The sequence below is a fragment of the Apium graveolens genome, unplaced genomic scaffold (genome assembly GCF_009905375.1).
Source record: "Apium graveolens cultivar Ventura unplaced genomic scaffold, ASM990537v1 ctg2887, whole genome shotgun sequence".
Classification (NCBI taxonomy): domain Eukaryota; kingdom Viridiplantae; phylum Streptophyta; class Magnoliopsida; order Apiales; family Apiaceae; genus Apium; species Apium graveolens.
In genome coordinates, this window is record NW_027417834.1 from 20469 (window position 1) to 27001 (window position 6533).

Sequence of the window (6533 nt, forward strand, 5' to 3'; positions counted from 1 at the left end):
TACCTCGTGTTGCTGATTTGCCACCTCCTAGTTACAAAAAAGTAAATTCATATACCCTTTTAGAAAACTATTTGTTTTCGTGTTTTTTGAATTTTTTGGCATATGTTATTTGGGGGGTTTTATGTTTAGTACATATTTTTGTATATTCCATTTGGTAGACTAGTTTTGAGTGTACATAGTAAAGTAGAACCCGGTTTGGGTGTACGAAGAAGAGTATAAGACCTTGTCCGTTACCTCTACTCTGAATAGTAGAGTAATTGTTTCTGTGAAGATCTCTCTTGTGAAAGAATTATGGGAAGAAGTGCAGAAGAAGAGCTAATTCTGGATGAAGAATCCTAGGTAAAACTGTTTGATGCATATATAAAATCCTTAGTTATTTACTATTTTTTCAGAATGTGATAGAACCTGAACTTGGAGAAAAATTGTTAGCTTCTATTCCGAAATCGCCAAATCAGAGCAGACCTACCAGTATGTTTATGAAGGCAAGTTCGGTCACCATATTTTCAGTTACTGGATACTAATTCTTTTTCTTGTTTATAAACAGAAAGCACACACTGTATTTCCAACACACTTGATAGCTGAGGCTATATCAACTCTACATAATCTTGATTTGAGATGTTCTGGACCGATCACGCCTAATGAGTGTTTTCTGCGTATATGAATTTGGATAAGCTTGAAGTATTAAACTCTTATGAAACTGGTGATAAGCAGGGTACAGAAAATCGTGAGGATATTGCTAGTCGCTAAACACGCGCTAATATTCACGCAAGTATACGCGTTCATAAGTAGTATAAGATATAAATCAGATTCGTTCCCACAGAGACTGGTTTATGTTAAGTTCAGTTTATGCACCTACGCAACAATGTATGGTTATCGCTCAATTCTAAGACAAATAACAAATTGGGATTGTTTATAACTAAGAATTAAACTAACAATTATAACTAAGAGAACAAGAATGGTTGAATTAATATATATGACAAACATGGGATTCTAACTTCATTAATTACTTCATTCAATAGCCTTTTCGTTCTTAACCTTAGCATGTGATGGTGATGACACTAATCAGATAACACGAAACTAGTAAACGCCAACTTTCGTTGTACGAATACCCTACTACCAAGCATCCACAAAAGAGATAGAAATTGAATAGACACCAATTATGCTTAGTCCTTATATTTCTATAAGAATTGAAAACATAACGGTTTAATGCGCAAGTTATCTATCGTGATTACATATGGCAAGTAAGATGGTTAAAATTACCTATGAATCATGCATAACAATACATGAACCTATGCTAGCATGACAAGTTCTAAACCTCTATATTCACTATCGCTTCAATAGAGATTAACACGCTACCTTATATGTTAGCTACGCACATAAGATGAATAAGCACAACCAATACTAGGTTATCAATCAATCACCACACACCAAGATATCGAAATAAATTAACTAAAGAAATCCATAATTAAATCCGTTAGAACCCCACGATAACGATTAGTTCATAATCGAACTCATCATCACCATGGGTTCCAATGAAAGCATGATAATAAATAATATAAGAGTACTAGGGTTCAAGAATAAATCAAAAATGAGCATCCAAGTATTAAATATATTAAAGAAAGCAAAAATCTTCTTCTCCGTAGCCTTCTCGTGCTCTCTAGATCTTCTTATTGTTTTCCCAGGTCTCCTTCTTGCTCTCCCAGGCCTCCTTGCTGTTAAAAACATATTTTTATTGGTATATATAGGCTCCAAGATGACCAAGACTCTTAAAATCTTCAATTTCGACTAAAATCAGGATTCTAGGGCAGAAACCGGGCGCGGGCGCGCTGTTTTCGGGCGCGGCCGCGCTGGAATAGTGTTTTCAGCGGTGCGGGCGCGCTGGTTCTGGCGCGGCCGCGCCTACCTTCTGGAAAAATTCTGACATTTCTTCTTTTGGTCTTATCTTGAGTTCTGCTTGTCAGAATTAGGCGATTCAACTACCCACGCGAAGCTAACGAGATTCTCTACAACTTGAGAATGGCCTAGGCTTCCAATTCTGATCTTTTTTCAGAATAATTCTTTGAAAAACTTCTTTCTTCCTTTAACTGATGCTTGAAATGTAATAACACAAAAATACATCAAAAATACCAATAACTTGAGTCCAAAACACCAACTTAAGTTATAATAAAGCATTCCAAGTAGATATAAAATCCACTTATCACACCCCCAAACTTGAATCGATGCTTGTCCTCAAGCATAAACAGACTCAAATCTATAAAACAAACCTAATGCATGAATGCAACTACGTGAATGTAACTAAATGATAATGCAATCGATCCCCTCAGAATAACCATAACCACCAACAAGCGAATGCCTCTAAGAGTGCAATGACTTTTAACAGAGTTCGAATAAACCCCACAAACCAACTCATAAACCAGAAACGTGCGTGTGTGCATCGCTTAACAGATATACTCTTGATACTAGATCAACAACCATACTTATCTTATCATCAAAACAATCACAAGTTTATAAACATAATAGACGTTAAACGCATAATGACTCACAACACCTCCTTTCTACTAGAGTTATACAAGGATTCATGCTATTATTGAACACATAACAAAGATGCTTATTTGACCGTGCAATGAATGAGGTCCCAAAAGACTTATACAATAATACCCATGTCGCGAGCGTTAGGTTTGCGGATCCCAAACTATAAAAGCCTTAGGTTACTAGGCACAAAGTCCCCTAGAACTTAATAACTCGAGTATTAAAGAGCTCACTCTTGATCAATTATGCATAACACATATTTTTTTTCTTTTCTTTTTTCCTTTTTTTTCTTTTTTTTCAGTTTCTGAATGAGTACATTTCGCTCCATCTCATTCAACGCTAGACTACTCATAAAAATATGAGCCGACCGCTACTAGCCATTTGACGCCTAGCCACAACTAGCAAAGAAATCCAAGCTTTTCTCCAGTTTAAAAAATCCGCGTTCTTTTGCCATTAAGAGAATACCAAAAATTCTAGATATAAACAAGTGATTAAATCTCAACAACTAAACAAATATAATCATAATCTAGATAAAAAACAATCCTATAAGACTTTTGAATTTTTTTTCTGGCATGCAAATTAATTCATTAGGACTTAAACATCCCTCTATTCGTCATCACTACACTCAAATCAACATCAACTAATCAGATAGAAATAGCTCAACCTAAGGGATCATGTTATATGCATGCACATGCAACTACATAGACTCACATAATAACACAAATAAAAATACAAACAAATATGTCCTAAATGAATAATCATGCAAAAATATGAATGAACTACATGCAATATGTATCTATATGAATCTATATGGACACACACAAACTAAACCTTACATTATCACCCCCAAACTTAAAATTTTTAATGTCCTCATTGAAGGTAATAATAAGGAATTCAGGCATACCTAGTTGTTAGGAAGATCACCCTTCTCGAGTGGAGGATCAGGTGGCCAATCAACCTCGACACCAGTGTCTCGGGAAACAATACCGAGAGTGTGTGTCAAATCTTCAGCAAAACATCGGTGAATGTCATGCATGGCCTCAATACACTGAATCAACCTTCTATACTGTGCATCACCAAGACCAAACCTATCAACTGTCTGTGGTGCACGAGAGGGACCATCTGCAAGCAGGGGAGGGACCGGCTGGTCACCCTTGAGATTTTCATAGATATATTCCAACCCCTTGTCAGGGGGTGCACCTAAGAATGCATAACTCAAGTGATCTGGCAGTGGGTTGAGCTCAAGTGTGGGAGCTTCTTCAATAGATGACTCGAGACGCATCTGAGAAATTTTCAGCTCTGCTTACCCAAGAGAATCGAATGGTATATCCAATTTCCTCTTCCACGAAGGTGCATTCAAAACCTGCAGTTGCTCTGCTCCTTCTTTGTCATCAATAACTGATTTCCTCATTAAGGATCTCTCTAAGTTATCTGACTTTGGCAATTGCTCAAGTTCTGAATTTACTACAGAGTCGACCCACTCTACTCTAAAGCACTCATCTTTAGCCGTGGTTAACTTTATTGCCTTGAACACATTAAAAGTGACCTTCTGATCATGAACCTTCATCGTAAGCTCTCCTTTTTGCACATCGATCATAGTTCTGCCTGTAGCCAAGAATGATCTTCCCAAGATGATGGGAATCTTCTTATCTTCCTCGAAATCCAGAATGACAAAATCAGCAGGGAAAATGAGCTTATCCACCTTAACCAAGATATCCTCCACTATACCTCGTGAATAAGCGATGAAACGATCAGCTAGTTGCAATGACATGTATGTCGGTTTCGGATCAGGCAGAACAAGCTTCTTGAAGATAGACAAGGGCATCAGATTGATGCTAGCTCCCAAGTCACATAAATACTTGTCGAACGACAAGTTTCCGATGGTGCAAGGAATAGTGAAGCTTCCAGGATCTTTAATCTTCGGAGGCAACTTCTGTTGCAGCACAATACTGCATTCCTCCATAAGAGCAACGGTCTCTAAGTCATCGAGCTTCACTTTTCGAGAGAGAATACCTTTCATAAACCTCGCATATCTAGGCATCTGTTCAAGTGCTTCAGCGAAATGTATGTTGATGTGAAGTTTCTTGAAAACTTCCAAAAACTTAGCAAATTATTTATCCAACTTCTGCTTTTGCAACCTTTTAGGAAAAGGAGGTGGAGGATAGAACTGTTTTTTTCCCCTGTATTATCCTCAGGAGGAGTGTGTTCCACAGTTTTCTTCCTTGCTTTCACTTCTGCTTCCTTCTGCACTTCTTCTTCAGCCAAAACTTCAAATTCCGGAACTTGAGATTTTTCAGGGCTTGCAACCTTCCCAGAACTCAATGTAATTGCCTTAACCTGCTCTTCTGCTTCCCTCTTGCCTGGAACTTCTGCATCACTAGAAAACATTCCTGGTGGTCGATTCAATAAGGCGTTAACAATTTGCCCTATTTGGTTCTCCAAATTTTGGATAAAAACAGCCTGGCTTTGGCATATAAGAGCCTGGTTTTTGCACATAAGCCTCAACTCCTCCAATTCAGATTTTTCATTCGAAGATAGACCTGCACCTCCATGAGTTTATTGTTGAAGTTGGAGTTGTTGTCTTGGTACAAATTGTTGCTGAAAACCAGGAGAATTAAATTACTTGTTTCCAAACTGCTGCAATGGCTGTTGCATCGCATTCTGATTGTTGATCCAACTGACATTAAGATGATTCCAGTTGTCAGGATGGTAAGTGGCAGGAACTGGCTGTTGCGATCTCTGAAAATTGCTCACAAACTGAGCTGAGTCACTAGATATAGCGTACTGCTCCGTCGCATGCGGACCTGCACACAACTCACAAACACTGGTTATCTGCTTAACACCGTAGTTAGCCAGAGAATCGATCTTCATAGACAACGCCTTTAGTTGAGCAGTGGATAGCTGTAGAAGTATCCACTTCAAGAACTCCTGCTACCTTGCCCTGTGGCAATCTCTGGTTTGGATACTGATATTCATTAGCAGCCATCAGTTCAATTAGCTCATAAGCTTCCTCATAACTCTTTGCCCATAATGCTCCACCTGATGCTGCATCAAGCATGGGTCTAGATTTTGCTCCCAAACCATTGTAAAAATAATTGATGATCATCCAATCAGGCATGCCATGATGAGGACACTTCCTAAGCATCTCCTTGTAGCGCTCCCAAGCTTCACATAAAGATTCTCCCACTTGCTGCGCAAATTGAGTGAGAGCATTCCTGAGTGCAGCTGTCTTCGCCATAGGGAATAATTTAGTAAGAAACTTCTGAGTAAGATCCTCCCAAGTAGTAATCGAACCAGCTGGTAGAGAGTGTAACCAGCTCTTAGCTTTCTCCCTCAGAGAGAATGGGAACAGTCTCAGTTTCACCGCATCCTCAGACATACCATTGAACTTGAAGGTGTCGCATATCTCTATGAAATCCCTATTTTGTGTATTGGAATCTTCCGTTGGAGAACCCCCAAACTGGACTGAATTCTGTATCATCTGAATTATGCCAGGCTTGATCTCAAAGGTATTAGCTATGATCGCTGGCCTGACAATGCTAGATTGAATGTCATTGATCTTGGGTAGGGAAAAATTCATCAATGCTTTCTTTTGTACTATTGGATCTCCCATTGTAATGAGTACCTGAAACATAACAAGTAAACCGAGAAAGTAAAACAGTCCGAGTCAGTGAACTTTAACGACCACTGATGACAAGCACATAAACTAAAAATTAACACCGAGTCCCCATCAGAGGCGCCAAAAACTTGTTAGTCGCTAAACACGCGCTAATATTCACGTAAATATACGCGTTCATAAGTAGTATAAGATATAAATCAGATTTGTTCCCACAGAGACTGGTTTAGGTTAAGTTCAATTTATGCACCTATGCAACAATGTATGGTTATCGCTCAATGCTAAGACAAATAACAAATTGGGATTATTTATAACTAAGAATTAAACTAACAATTATAACTAAGAGAACAAGAATGGTTGAATTAATATATAAAACAAACATGGGATT

General features: G+C 38.3%; 1 non-coding gene across 1 annotated transcript; it reads left to right on the plus strand.

The window, feature by feature from the left end:
- The first annotated feature begins 5645 nt into the window (after positions 1–5645).
- Positions 5646–5752, plus strand: LOC141700756 (small nucleolar RNA R71). The gene has a single exon (XR_012566483.1). It is a non-coding gene; the product is annotated as a small nucleolar RNA R71 (small nucleolar RNA).
- Positions 5753–6533: the final 781 nt, after the last annotated feature.